The sequence below is a fragment of the Mytilus trossulus genome, unplaced genomic scaffold (assembly GCF_036588685.1).
Source record: "Mytilus trossulus isolate FHL-02 unplaced genomic scaffold, PNRI_Mtr1.1.1.hap1 h1tg000234l__unscaffolded, whole genome shotgun sequence".
Lineage (NCBI taxonomy): Eukaryota > Metazoa > Mollusca > Bivalvia > Mytilida > Mytilidae > Mytilus > Mytilus trossulus.
Window position 1 is genome coordinate 510,170 of NW_026963315.1, and position 16,070 is coordinate 526,239.

The 16,070-nt window shown below is 32.5% G+C and overlaps 1 long non-coding RNA gene across 1 annotated transcript; it reads left to right on the plus strand.

The window, feature by feature from the left end:
- The first annotated feature begins 5,742 nt into the window (after nt 1-5,742).
- LOC134701315 (uncharacterized) lies at nt 5,743-11,744 on the plus strand. Its single transcript, XR_010104088.1, has 4 exons — nt 5,743-5,984; nt 7,931-7,999; nt 10,352-10,420; nt 10,985-11,744. It is a non-coding gene; the product is annotated as an uncharacterized LOC134701315 (long non-coding RNA).
- The last annotated feature ends 4,326 nt before the right edge of the window (nt 11,745-16,070 follow it).

The following is a 16,070-nucleotide window of genomic DNA, read 5'->3' on the forward strand; positions in this document are numbered from 1 at the left end:
CCACGGATGTCAGCATGTCAACAGATGCTTTATTTCCTGTAGATGTGTTAAACGATGAAATGAGATCAATTTATATTTCTAATAAACACAAGTTATTGCATATCACAAGAACAATAGAAGATAAACTTCCAATAGAAATTTTATATCTATAGTAATTTATTCCATCCGGTTAAGTTCTGAAATTACTCAACTCTTTCAAACCAGTTGGATCTATCTCGCGCCTTGTTTTCACAATGAATTGTGAAAGAGTTCACTGAATTTCTTTACTTTAATTTGTGTGTAAACAATTTAGTCATTTCATTGTTTTTATATATAAATTGGGCCGTTAGTTGTCTCGTTTGAATTGTTTAACATTTTCATTTCGAGGCCTTTTATAGCTGACTATTCAATATGGGCTTTGCTCATTGTTGAAGGCCGTACGGTGACCCATGTCTTGCTAAAGTACTTAGTTCCCTTCACATTTCTCATATTTCCTATATAAAAAAAATGAGCTACCTGAAAAATTTTCAGTTTGCAAATAGAAATACAAAAAGATTTAAGGAATATACTTTGCTATAATGACTGCAACATAAAGTAATACAGATTTAGAAAACACCGTCTTCAACAAAAGACAAATAATTATGGCTAATGTATCATGAATTTATTTTACATTAAGTGTCATATTCCAAAAAAAATTATATCAGTATTCTCTTATATTTACAATATAAAGGTCGCATGGGTTTACTGAGGATTCTATAAACAATATGTCGTATTTCAAAAAAAAACGTCCGACGTGGCTTGGTTTATACTTGTACATCCCAACAACTAAAAGAAACGTAAGTACAGATCTAAAAGTACTCGCATTTACCGACAGCTTCTTCAAAGCAGATAGTAACTAATGTAAAATAAGGCACCTTGGACTAAATTATCATCCAGTACACATCCAACATCCATTGGAGTTAATGTACAAACGTCGTTAACAGTCAAAGAAAAACAGAACCTTGTGCAATGCAATGAATCAGAGATTTAAAGTCAAGTGATGGAGATGTAAAATCAAGCGCCGGAGATGTAAAATCAACGCATGATTTTAAATCTGCAGCGATAGACTTTAAATGTACAGCGATAGACTTTAAATCTACAGCGATAGACTTTAAATCTACAGCGATAGACTTTAAATCTACAGCAGTTGACCTCACATCTCCAGCGCTTGCATTATGTACAGCGTGACACATTATAGCAAGATGACCAGTTTCTCTGAAGCACAGAAGATACAGTGACAGATAATGTTTTTATTTCTAGATATCGTTTTGACTAAACAAACTTGATTGATATGGAGAAGAGAGAATATTATATTTTGGTTACAATGACATTACTGATATGCCTAACAGTAGCGGACCCAGAACTTTTTTTAAGGAGTGGGTCAACTGACTGACCTTAGAATGCCCGCTCCAGTCATGCATTAGTGATTCCCTATATAACCAACACAATGTATTCCACAGAAGGGCTCCATCCATTGATCCGCCTATGCCTATATATATACGCAACTTTATGGTATAAAATACTGATATGATTGACTAAGGAACAACTATACTATTAGAACAGATATAAGGTGAATTGAAGCAATTATGGGTCAACTTTAAAAATGAGCTAACATGAAATCAAAGCACTGCATGTTGTGTATCATAAATACTTACAAAACAAGATATCATTGAGATGGGAGCCATGCACCGCTGTGGGCCACGCTGTCAATAACGTGTGGTGAAAATTCGTATCTTTACCATAGGACATGGGGTTGTCAACTGAACAGTTTTTGACATTGACCCTTGACGTACATGTAAGAAGTTGTACATAAATTATGACACACCCTCTGTTGTTTGTTTATATACATGTCAAGTTTAAAGTTTGAAATCATAACGGTTCTTTAGATATAGAGTGGTCTCAATTTGTTACTAGCGGACGGACGGACAAATGGACAGACGGACGGATATATTGAACACTATATGGCGTTCGACAATTAATCGGCGGGGCCCCAATTACTTTCTGTATTTTAATGTTTCAAAATTCAAACTTAGTCTATGTTTTCAGGTAATACGCATTGTGTTGAGGGCAAACTAAAGTAAGAGAATGGAAACATATTTTGGGACGTACGGACAAACGTACATATACGTATATAGAGACGAGGATAAAACTTATTATTATACTTCACGTTAAAATGCCATATTTTGATTGGCTAAGACGAGGGTGTCAATTTACTCTATCACATGGCTGAGCGGGTGACAATTTTTTTTAATGTTACCCTCTCGTCTAGACCAATCAGAAATCGATAATTCAAAGAACAATGAATAGAATTTACACCAAGGAATTAAATACAATGCTTAAGTTCTTCGTTTTGGCTCAGATTTTATTATCGACTGTTAAAATAAATAAAATAAAACATCTTGCTTGACTTTTGTTGTTTTTTTCTAATGCCCGTAACGTTGTTATGAACGTGACGTCATAGAAAATACTTTTAAAATAAAACTAATCTGTAAAAGCCAATAATGATATATAGGACATTCAGTATAATAAATTAAATAACACATAGCTGAGAGGGTGATAGAGCAGATTGGAACCCCTCGAAAAGGCATTGTCAACCTTGGCTTCGCCGCGGTTGACAATGTTTTCTCGGAGTACCAATCTGCTCTATCACCCTCTCAGCTATGTGTTATTTATATAATGCCCCCTCCGTCGGGTGAGACCATAAAAGCTATTTTGATCTGAACGAGACAGCTGTACACTGCATAACAAAACAAACACGGAAACTTGCATATGCAACTTTTCAATGTTGCACTGGTTAAATATCTTAAAGATGTCACACAGTAAAGTTTCCAAATTTTGTATGTGCACAACTTTAATAAATGAAGTTATAGTGGCGTCACACATCAGCATATAGCAACGACGTACGCTGGGCGTGGTAAAAAAAACATGTACACTGACCATACGCTAAAAATGTTGGACACATTCAACTTTTCAATCACATCTGTTTCGTGTGCACAACGAGCTTTATTCGTATTTAGGACGTACTAGAATCGTACATAAGCGTTTTGGCGTTCTAGTAACGTATGATGGTTTATGTCTGTCGTGTCTCTAACGTAGATGCAACTATAGCTACATATAGCAAAAAGTCATTTGAATGTATATGAGACGTGTCTCAGTCGTACCATGCCGCCGGCGTGTCTCGGACATGTTATTATATATGGGTTTTTGTACTACTTCTGTATCCATATGGTCTTGTAAATTCACGGACATATGGCCCTATAAATGTCAGAGCAAGTTTCGTTGAATATATTAGAGTACGTTTTAAATACGAATGTCAGAATACTTTTTGAATACGCCACAGGTGCGTTTTATATAGTACGTTCATGGAGCGCTGAAACTACGACAGGCGTATATATATGTTACAAACAGGCCCTGCATTCGCCCAAGTAAAAGTCAAAGTATAGGTCAAACGATCTTGTCGCGTAAACAACGTTCCCTAAACTTGTTTCAAACTTATATATATATATAGCGTTTTCCAACGCCCTTGTAACGTACTTAATACGTGTGTGTAGCGAACAGATATACGCTTGACCAACGCTAGAGCTAGATGAAAATGTGTTTGCTGCATAAAATTTTTCTTTCTAACCAAATTTTTTTAAACGTTGTGTGTCGTTTGTTATCGTTTGCTAAACGCTACAACAGTATAGAAACAAGTACAGCGTTTAATTAGCGTTTACTGACCCTGTTTGAACTTTCAGTAATGCATGCACATGGTGTTGATAAACAGACTTATTACAAAAGCTGTACAAATACATCGTTTAATGAGGCTGAAGTTTAAAACAAATGTAGCATTTGTACTAACAAACGATGAAGGACAAACTGTAGACGCATTTTTAGCAAGTGTATAGTTTGTCAAAGCTTATGTTAAGCTTATATATAAGAAAACAAATGATCAAAACATGTGCGCGTTTAGCCGTTTGCATCCATGCTATGTGTTAAAATAATGCACTCTTGGTCAAATTTCTCTGTACGGATACAATTACAGTGGAGGTAATGACGTTGCTAACGTAAAATGTTATTTTCGCGACGTCAAACTATGACATATCGGGAAAAGATGCATTTTTGGACTGATTTTTGTCATTCAAACTAATGTGATTTGAAAACGAGTGCATTATAGAGCCCTATTTTTAAAAACGGCAATTTGTTTTTTTTTTTGCAAGGAGATTATGTGACTAAAATTTTATAAAACTGTAAATAGCGTAATTTTTGGAATTTTGATAAACATCCAGCAAAAAATTACGTTTTTTTCCCTATTCATGAACATTTGATATATATGAGTTATTTCTGAATAAAAATTGCATAATTTTAATGATACTTATAAAATACAGAAATTACCGATTACTTAACGAAAAACAATTTGTCTTTATCCTTTAAAACACAAAAGTTACGTATTTCCTCGAAATGAAAATACGGTCACAAATCTGAATTCTGAGCAAATATACAAAATTTCGACCTCATTTTTCTCAAAAAGTAGCACATGAAGGTATATTTTTCGTTGCATATTTGATTTAATCAGGTAAAAAATAGCCTATATGCAAATGTTCATCAACTTGTAAATACAGGTTCAAAACTGTATCGTATGCCCTTAAGCTAATGCGTGACAGCGGTAAAATGCGTTGAGGTCTAAGTTTTTAGAGAGACACAAACTAGTTAACGTTTGAGTGGATCAGATTAAAAGTCTATATGTTTATGATTCAATAAAGGGGTCTGGTCCATCCTCTTCCCCAGAATTAAATGCTTTAATTGAATACAGATGTTAACAGATTCTAAATGAAATACGTAAAAGGTGTTTGCTAATTACATGCATACAACCATAAAATTATACGTTTTGGAATCGGTCGTTTTGGAACTGACAAACTGCATGTTCAAAAAGATTGTTTGAAGTTACACATTTAATATCACTTGTGCACACTTTAATTGACCTCCACGATCAAATCGTGTAAGTTTGCTCCTAGAATGTAGTTTATAGCTTTACATTTTACATTTTAATTTTTGTTTAAAAAAAATGCTATTTGAGAACGTCTGTTAAAAGATGTAATGTAGTTTACGAAACAGCAAAGTAAGCATCCGTAAAGAACTGACAAAAGTATGAAACTGTGATAGAAACAGATGATTTGTTGTTGTGGCTGCTCATTTTTGATTGTGGTATACTTAGTGCCCGGATAAAATGGCATCTTTTGATAGAAAAAAACTGCTGGGCAAACCATTTGTTTACCCAAATATTTAAAAAATGCATTTAAAAGTTAAATGGTGCAATATTGATTTTAATTGAAATTTGTTATTTTAAAGCAGGTAGCAATGTTCAAAATGAAATATCGGAAAATGCAAGACAGTCAAAGCGTTTTAATGTTTTTCTTATACTAGTACATGCATCTATCAAAATATATAATGATGAGACCTTAAGAATTTTAATAGTACTAGTGACAACAAGCACTTTAGATGTAGTCTAAATACTGTAATTTCTGAGTTACTAACATAGCATTTATCCAATCCTACTAAGAAACTTATAAAACAAAACAGTGTTTGTTTCTTAAATGTTTATTTTATATCGATGACACGGATACATTTATCAGTGTATGATTACACCATGGAAGTATTATATTGACATACTTCCATGATTACACAAAGGATCTTGAAACATGCATCGGATCTTGTTAATACCACCTGTGGGGGAAAACCGTGTGAATGATCAAGAATGATATTTGACATGTTTGTCCATCTGTCACGTGCATCAACCACATTAGTATATATATATTTATCTTTATATCATATTGGAATCAATCATCTAACAAACAAACTGCTCGTTTTCGACATATACCTCCGTTACAACAATGGTGAATTGGAAAATTGATAATGGCAAACTGAATATCCAAGGGATTGAAGATTTTGAATATGCTAAAAGCTCCTTGCAGTATAAGAAGATCGAGGTAATTGTTTTTATAATTGTTTTTTAAGGCATGATTGACTAATTTTCAGGCGTCGGCAAAATAATAAAATATGCTATTTTATCAGCCTTGGTTAAAATGTCGAAATAAAGCCGACACAATAGCATATATATACGGGGTTTTAAGTTGGCTCCAGCAAAACATTAAATACGTTATTTTGCCGGTCATTTGAAAAGAATGAATTTAAATATTTTCTTTATGAAAAAAAAAGTACTACGGAAATGTGCATTGTCAACAAAAAACAATCAAAATTATTACTAATTTACATTTTTAGTTAAATGAAATAACAGTTACATCATTTTAGATTTATCAGGATAAACAAAAATAAGAATAATTTTAAAACAATTATAAATAAAGATAAACTGATATTGAGCAAGCATAAATTATGTTGCAATGAAATAATATTAAATTACTTGTACAGAACTGTCACATTCCAATGCTTCATAAATGAATAAGAATGAAATCTTCGATTAAGAGTAAAAATCACAATGGATACAAATTCTAGAAAAACCCTCAAAACTGAATACATATGTATATGTACAGAAAAAACGTGTTTTACGGGGAAAATTGGCTTCCGCTTCCTTGAGCATAAAAATATTTTCTATTTTTCCGGCGACATTTAAAAGATGCAGCCAAAACCGCACTATAATTCAAATATAGTAAGCCAAACTCTAGGTTCAGGATTTTATTATTGCACTGAGCCTTCTCGTGAGCTAAATGCACGCTTATAGCTCGTTGTGCACACGTTACAGATATGATTGACAGGTTGAATGCATCCAAAGTTACTAGCGTGATGGCAGCGTACATGATTTTAACACGTACATCGGAGCTATACGCTGATGTGTGACGCCGCGGTATTATTCTATATTAAAAGCATATATTGTCAGGTTAAGATTGAAACTAAAAGTAATCAAGGATTTCATAGAGAGGTTCATTCCATCATTGTCCATCCTGACATAAACATGATAAATGAATATTTATTTGACAACATATGACTTGAATTGACTCTTCCTATACGCTTAAAGAAATAGACAAATAACTGAACTACTAAGTATAACATAGAATACGGTTGTCCATGAAGCTCACTATAAATAATATCTTTTTGGGACATATTTCTTGTTTGTATGACCTCGCCCTTTTACAAATTTAAAGAGATGAATTAGATTAAACATGCTTAATGTGAAAATACAAAATTTTTCCCTACATTTTATTTCCTCAGGCTTCCGAGATCATCTTATTAGAAAAACAAAAAAATGACCAAGCCGAATCGCTACAGCACTATCTATTTATTGAGACCATAGAGAAAGAAGTAACCATTAATTAGTTCCCTAAAAAATATATAAACCAGTCTATGTTGACACTTAAAGCTATATATGAACTTATATGTAAATGTAAGGGTTAAAGTGTTGCATGTGATACCCTTAGTGCCAGAAACAAAATAATTAAATAAGAGTCTAGTGTTCACGGCCAAAGTATTTTTAATCATGTTTAATCGTGACAGAAAGCCGATGCATGCCTTATGAAAAGAGGTACACTGTTTGATCACCTATTCACGTCTTTATAGTTTTTAAAATTGCTTGATGTTTAAACTGTTAATAACATAAAATGTTTAATAAATTATCCAATAACAGAAAAACAGAAAACAATACCAAAATCTATCAATTGCAAGACGATATCTTTTTCCTAGTGCCATAATTTTTCGAAAATTGAATGATGATACTCATCGTAATCAATATCTTATTATTATATTGCATTAAACAAAATATCTTAGAACCGTTACCTCTATTACGAACTTGAAGGCCCTACGGTGACCTATAGATGTTAATTTCTGTGTCATTTTGGTCTCTTGTGGAGAGTCGTATCATTGACAATCATTCCACATCTCTAATTTTATATTGATATATGGGATGACTTTTTTTTTAATTTAGAAATCTGAAGAATGTAAACGGAATGAGAAAACTATGGCAGAAAAAGATGTCATGATCAAGAACTTGGAGGTATGTTCATACTGTTTGATTTGATAGTAATGCCTTTGGCAAAGTGAATCAGTGAAATCTATAATATGTGTATGCAATGTAGTTTTAAGCTATCAACCGTTATATTTCTGTCTTCCTCGCTAAATATCAACGAGCACCCAAAAGAAAACATATATTTATATTATTTTTAAGTTCAGATTTGCACGTTGTGTAACAATTCAGCTTTTTTCGAAAACCGGTCGGGATCAAGTTCGCAGAAAAGGTGGGGAGGGGATGTAAACCCCTGAACATCACGATACATTTGCATTTTTTGTGAACTTCAAAAATAATCTAAAGTTATTTCCAGCCATGTGACATTGCTGGAACGATTTCACACTTAATTGAAATAATTGTTTGCGTTTTACTTCACGTTAAATTGGGCCACATTTGTTCATGTTATATGTCTGTCCGAAATCAGTAATTTAGTGGTCGTTTTGGCTGCTGTTTGTGATCTATGATTTCATTTCTATTTATCGGTCGTTGATATTCACGTTTAAATTTTTATACTCCACCTACAATAGAAGAGGGGCATTATGTTTTCTGGTCTGTGCCTCCGTTCGTCCGTTCGTTCATTCGTCCGTGCGGCCATTCGCTTCAGGTTAATGTTTTTGGTCAAGGTAGTTTTTGAAGAAGTTGAAGTCCAATCAACTTGACACTTAGTACACATGTTCCCCATGATATGATCTTTCTAATATTAATGCCAAATTATAGTTTTGGCCCCAATTTCATGGTCCACTGAACATAAAAAATGATAGTGCGAAGTTCAGGTTAAAGTGTTTGGTCAAGGTAGTTTTTGAAGAAGTTAAAGTTACATCAACTTGAAACTTAGTACACATGTTCCCTATGACATAATCTTTCTAATTTTAATTCCAAATTAAAGTTTCGACCACAATTTCACGGTCCATTGAACATAAACCGTCCGTCGTCCGTCGTCGTTAACTTTTACAAAAATCTTCTCCTCTGAAACTACTTGGCCAAATAAAATCAAACTTGGCCACAATCATCATTGGGGTATTTAGTTTAAAAATTGCGTCCGGTGACCCAGCCAACCAACCAAGAAGGCCGCCATAGCTAAAAATAGAACATAGGGGTAAAATGCAGCTTTTGGCTTATAACTCAAAAGCCCAATCATTTAGAGCAAATCTGACATTGGGTTAAATTGTTAATCAGGTCAAGATCTATCTGCCCTGACATTTTCAGATGAATCCGACATTCCATTGTTAGGTTGCTGCCCCTGAATTGGTAATTTTAAGGACATTTTGCTGTTTTTGGTTAATATCTTGAATATTATTATAGATAGAGATAAACTGTAAACAGCAATAATGTTCAGCAAAGTAAGATTTACACATAAGTCAACATGACCAAATTGGTCAGTTGACCACTTTAGGAGTTATTGCCCTTTATAGTCATTTTTTAAACATTTTTCGTAAATCTTGGTAATCTTTTAGAAAAATCTTCTCCTCTGAAACTACTGGGCCAAATTAATTAAAACTTGGCCACAATCGTCATTGGGGTATCTAGTAAAATTGTGTTCAGTAACTCGGCCAACCAACCAAGATGGCCGCCATGGCTAAAAATAGAACATCGGGGTAAAATGCAGTTTTTGGCTTATAACTCAAAACCAAACCATTAAGAGCAAATCTGACAGGAAGTTAAATGTTGATCAGGTCAAGATCTATCTGCCCTGGAATTTTCAGATGAATTTGATTATCGGTTGTTAGGTTGCTGCCCCTGAATTGGTAATTTTGAGGAAATTTTGCTGTTTTTTTGTTATTTTCTTGAATATTATTATAGATAGAGATAAACTGTAAACAGCAATAATGTACAGCAAAGTAAGAACTAAAAATAAGTCAACATGACCAAAAAAGTCAATTGACCCCTAAGGAGTTATTGCCCTTCAAAGTCAGTTTTAAACAATTTTCACAAAATTTGTAGATTTCCACTAACATTTTCCACAGAAACTACTGTTATAGATAGAGATAATTGTAAGCAGCAAAAATGTTTAGTAAAGTAAGATCTACAAACCCATCACCATCACCAAAACACAATTTTGTCATGAATCCATCTGTGTACAATCTTTAATATTAACACAGACCAAGGTGAGCCTCTAGTTTAAGCTTACACTACGGCATATGTTTATTGTTGAATATTGTACAGTAAAATATAGCTGCTTACATCCAAATCAATCTACGTCAATGTGATAGTGTCACTAGAAATCATACCACATCTTTGTATACCTATATTTCAAACATAATATTTCAGTAAAATTAAAAGCAGCATTCAAACAGAGGTGAAATTCTTAATATGAATACATTGTTTTAATTTTTTTCTCAGGATTTCGGAGCTTGTGGAAACCGGAAAAGAACTGGTATAATGTAACAGTCCTAGAAAAAACTAAATCAGGTAAACCATGATATAAATCAAAGAGAGATTACAAAAGAACGATAATTAATGAATTGATTGATAGTCAGGTAGTATGTTTGTTGTTAAAGGCCACAATGTGCACCCTAGGTTATATCATAGACATAGGAAGATGTGGTATGTGTGCCAATGAGACAAGTATCCATCCATGTAACAATTTATAAAAGTAAACCATTATAGGTCAAGGTACGGCCTTCAACACGGAGCTTTGGCTGTCACTGAGCAGCAAGCTATAACTATTACTAGACTGTGTAAAACAATTCAAACAGGAAAACGAATAGCGGTCTAATTTTAAAATGACCGTTCGCATTTATTGGCTGAGAAAATTGGCGTATCTGGAGAGAACACAGAGCATCACATGTCTAATCAACAGAAACAATGTACATAGCATTCGAAGTAAAAAGACTCACTAAGGAATCAATATTTCGATAAAGTCAATGGAAACATCGTATGAAAAGAAAGATGTAGATATATTTGATTTATTTTAATATGCTTAATATGTGTTTGGTTTTCTGTCCCTTTGATTGGATAGTCTCTATTTTACAGGTTACAAAGTCGTATTTGCAGACGACAACATAGTAAGAGTGTTAAGTCTACAGAATCTACGAAAAAAGACATCGAGATGGATTCAGCTGAAGGTGTTTTGTTGAACAAAACACTTTCATATATATATGAACTTACAAGAAACTCACAAGTCATCTGATAATGTTCTCAAAACAGGATATAATAAACAATATCAACAACACAAGGAAGCTGTATTTCCTTGTCCTTGAACAAAAGACATTTCACATCAGTCAAATGATCCTATATATCTATACATGTAAACAAGAATGAACAAGGTTATATATATTGTTTAATTTATATTAGGACATTATCATGATATCTTAATGATAAAAAAACAAACATTCACAGAATAAGCTTGTTTGGTCTGAATGTGCTTGTAATTTAATATGACAAACTGTATGTAGAATAAGAAGTAATTATCACACCATCAATGAGACAACACCAATGACGAAAATAAATAGATGAAAAAGTATACAAAAATCATCAACAATAGATAGATGTGCATAGAACAAGTTATAAATCGCCAAGTGTGTTTCAATATTATGCACATAAAGCTGTTCAATATAGTTGCAATATTAAAACATGTAACAATGTGTCATAGAGCACTCTTTATAGTCATTAGTAAACACAATCTTAGCATATTAAAATTTATGATGATGTACTTACAAACATTTTATTTTTCGTGCAAGTTATTGAGTTCCATCATCAACAGAATTACTTTTATAAATTCACTAAAACATCATCACCGTTTACATACAGGATAGATATTTTCTGAACATCAACAGCTTCAGGAAAACTATTTGATATTTGATAATATCGATATTTAGTATAACAAATTGATTGGAATTGATTTTTTAGTAGTGCGGTCGGTAGTGTCTGCTGATTAAACAACCATAGATTTAAATTCCTTGTTTGTGTGCGTTTTGTGGTTTTTGTGGTTTCGTAAGAATAATATAACAATCCTTTGTGTTTTTGTGGGTTCTTGTTGCTTAGTCTTTGGTTTTCTATGTTGTGTTTTGTGTACTATTGTTTGTCTGTTGGTCATCTTTTTAAACCACGACTATTTATGAGTTTGAATTTTCTTCTGGTATCATTTGTTTCTCTTTGAAGGAGGTTTGTTCCTAATGATGACGATTTAACGTAAGCTCCTCGTGTTTAAAAGCATTCTGTATTCAAATCTGCCTTCTTTATACGGATAACAACAAAATATTCAAACATTTTGTCAGGAATCTGATGTTCAGTAGATGTCGTTTGTTGATGTGGTTCTCGTTTCTCGTTTTTGATATAGATTAATGGTTTTGCGCTAGTCATTTTGGGCCCTTTATAGCTTGTTGTTCGGTAGGAGCCAAGGCTCCGTGTTGAAGACCTTTTTTATACCCATAATGTTGTTTTGTTTACAAATTGGGACCTGGATGGAGAGTTGTCTCATTGGTACACATTTGTTTCATAAGAAGTCAAATGTCTTGACGCTGTCTAAATTTCACGACTTGGGATGACAGTTTTAGTACAAACAATTATTTGATTTCCCGTAAATTTGAATCTTATGAGATTATGGGGAAATTTCCCCAATTTGTAGTCAACAATATCTAACATGAACATGATGAGATTATGGGGAAATTTCCCCAATTGATAGTCAACAATATTTCTATGATTTGAACATAATGAGATTATGGGGAAATTTCCCCATTTGATGGTCAGTAATATCATAGCTTGTATTTTCTTATTAATTATTTTATCGTGGGGGTTTCCGCATTCTGATGTTTTTGGTTGTATATGTGAATGTGGGGATATTTCCCCATTCTTATGTTATTGGTTTTATATGTGTATGTGGGGATTTTCCCCACTGGTACGTTTTTCAATTCAAAAAGATTATTTTTCTTCATTGAGTGGGAAGCTTTCCTCAAATTTGATAACATCAAGTAAGCGCATTTCCATTATCTTAAAGATTTGTGGACAACAAGTGTTTATTTCAATTCACATCGTCAACCGAATTTGAAACCACAAAAAAAGAGAATAAAATAGAAATTCTCTTTTTCAAATAGAATGCGTTTATATTAAATGTACATTAGATGATATGATTAATGTGTATGTAATGTTATTTAACATTGTGTTAGATACAGGTATTATACCAGAATGTTGGACCAAAGGAATAATGGTTCCAATTTTCAAGAACAAGGGTTCAAAATCTGACCCGAATTCTTACAGAGGTATTACTCTCAATTCATGTCTTAGTAAAACATTCACTGCTGTGCTCAACAATAGATTGAATAAATTGTCAGATGAAATAGGCTTAATTACAGGAGCACAGGCTGGGTTCAGAAAAGGGTTTTCTACTATGGATAATATTTTTATTTTACATTCACTTATTTCTCTATATTTTTCATTTGGTAAAAAATTATTTTGCTCGTTCATTGATTTCAAAAGTGCATTTGATACAGTTTGGAGAGCTGGACTTTGGCAAAAGATGCTACAATATAATATTCAAGGCAAAATATTGAGAGTTATACATAATATGTATCAGAATATCCAGACATGTATTAGAATGGGAAAGGATATTTCTGCATTTTTTAGTTGTAATATAGGAGTGAAACAAGGGGAGAATTTATCCCCCTTTCTGTTTTCTCTCTTTTTGAATGATCTGGAGAAATTTTTACTAGATAATGATGTTAAAGACCTTGAAAATATATCTGATAAATGCAAAGAAACCTTATTATGTTATGTAAAAATATTTATAATATTATATGCAGATGACACAGTTATTTTATCTGAGTCAGAGGAGGATCAAAAACATGCATTGAAAGTTTTTGAGCAATATTGTAATGAGTGGAAACTCACAGTTAATACAAGTAAAACTAAAATTGTAATTTTCAGCAAAAAGAAATTCAAGGTTAAAGCAGATTTTGAAATTTATGGTAAAAATATTGATGTATTAGACTCATATACTTATCTGGGTATTGTATTTAATTATAACGGCTCTTTTTGTTCAGCTAGAAAGAAATTATTGGAACAGTCCAATAAAGCATTGTATGCACTATATAGAAAGATTAGAAATATTGCAATACCCGTAGATATACAGCTAAAGCTTTTTGATTGTCTTATTTTACCTATAATGATTTACTCTAGTGAAGTATGGGGATTTGAAAATAAGCAGGGGTTGGAACGGATGCACTTGCAGTTTTGTAAAAATATTCTGCACGTGAGGAAAAGTACGCCAAATTTTATGGTTTACGGGGAACTGGGTCGATATCCCATTGATATTACTATTAAGCTACGTATGGTTATGTTTTGGAATGATATGCTCTCAAGTGAGAATAAATTATCTAATACATTATATAGACTTATGATACAACTTCACCAGAGTAAACCCACACAATTTAAATGGGTTACGTACATTAAATCCATTTTTGATGAATGTGGTCTTACTTTTATATGGAATGATCAAATACCTATGAATAGAAAAATATTGAAATCTCTTGTCAAACAAAAGCTTGTTGATCAGTTTATACAACAATGGTTTTCTGTAATTAATAATTCTTCTAGAGGAGAATTTTATGGTAAATTCAAAAGTATATTTGAATTAGAACCCTATCTACTTCGATTGGGAAATACTGATAGATTGTATATGGCTAAATTTAGATGTTCAAATCTTAAATTCCCAATTGAAACGGGAAGATGGAAAAATATTTTAAAAGAAAATAGGATATGTCATCTATGTAATCAAAATATTGGCGACGAATACCACTATTTGTGTGTTTGTTCACATCCTAGTATATCACTTCTTAGACAAAATCTAATTATTACCTACAATATCCATCAAGGCAAAAATTAATCGGTTTACTCTCATTTTGCAACATAAAGGTGTATAGGAAAGTATGTACTTTCCTTAGAAAGATTACTTATTTTTTGTAGATGCAATTTTTATACATTTATATATATTTATGTACTCACAATCAGTGAACAATAAGAAAGAATTCTGTACATATGTAATCCTTTAAACTCAATAGGTAATATATAAAATGTATATGTCTCAATGTCATGAAAATCACGTGCTATTATCGTACACTACTCTGCTGTCGATTTATATGTATACTTTATTATGTTTTGACCTCTTGTACACGTTCGTGTCTGAGGAAATAAAATATTTTGTCTTGTCTTGTCTTGTCTTAGTAACCCCGCTATTCCGACACACCTATATTACGACATACTTTTATTCAACAGTTTGATATATAAAGACAAGGGTTAATATTTGGGTTATAAGAATGCAAACTTCCCAAACTAGAAAACTGGGACAGCTCATTGGTCGTTCTGAATATGCATGGCATTTTTTGCTACTTGATTTACCATTGTTTAAACAAGGCAAAGTCAGTGACTTGCTATTGGTATACCAAACAGGCCTTTATCAACTGTGATGCTAAATGTCCTCAGATCTGACGATCATATGACAGTGTCGTGGAAACTAAAACATGGAATATGGGGGGGGGGGGGGGATTCTGTCAACATGCATGTTCTTTACGAATGGTTTCTTTAATATTTATTCTAATCCATATCTTAATTTAAGAACAAAACCAGTTTCTGAATATAAATTGCCAAAATAAGTAAATGACGCTTTAATAATTTGCGTCCATGTCTACTTCTTCTGAAATTGTAATACCTGTTTGAATACTAACATCAAAGTTTTAAAAGTACTTAGAAAAAGTAAAAATTTCGAGATTTCAACAGTTAAAATTTTAAGATCAAAGTCGCTATTTCGATTAAAAAAAAAGTCGAAATTTTGAGTTTAAAATAAGTTGAAATTTCGAGTTTAAAATAAGTTGAAATTTCGAGTCTTAAATAAGTCGAAATTTCGAGTTTAAAAATAGGTCGAAATTTCGAGTTTTTAAAAAGTCGAAATTTCGAGTTTAAAGTGGAAATTTTGACTTTTTATAAGTTGAAAATTCGAGTTTCAAAAAGTCAAAATTTCGACTTTTTGAAAAGTCGAAATTTCAAGATTTTAGAAAGTCAAAATTTCAAGTTTAAGTCAAAATTTCGGGATTTGAAAAGTCAAAATTTCAAGTTAAAGTCAAAATTT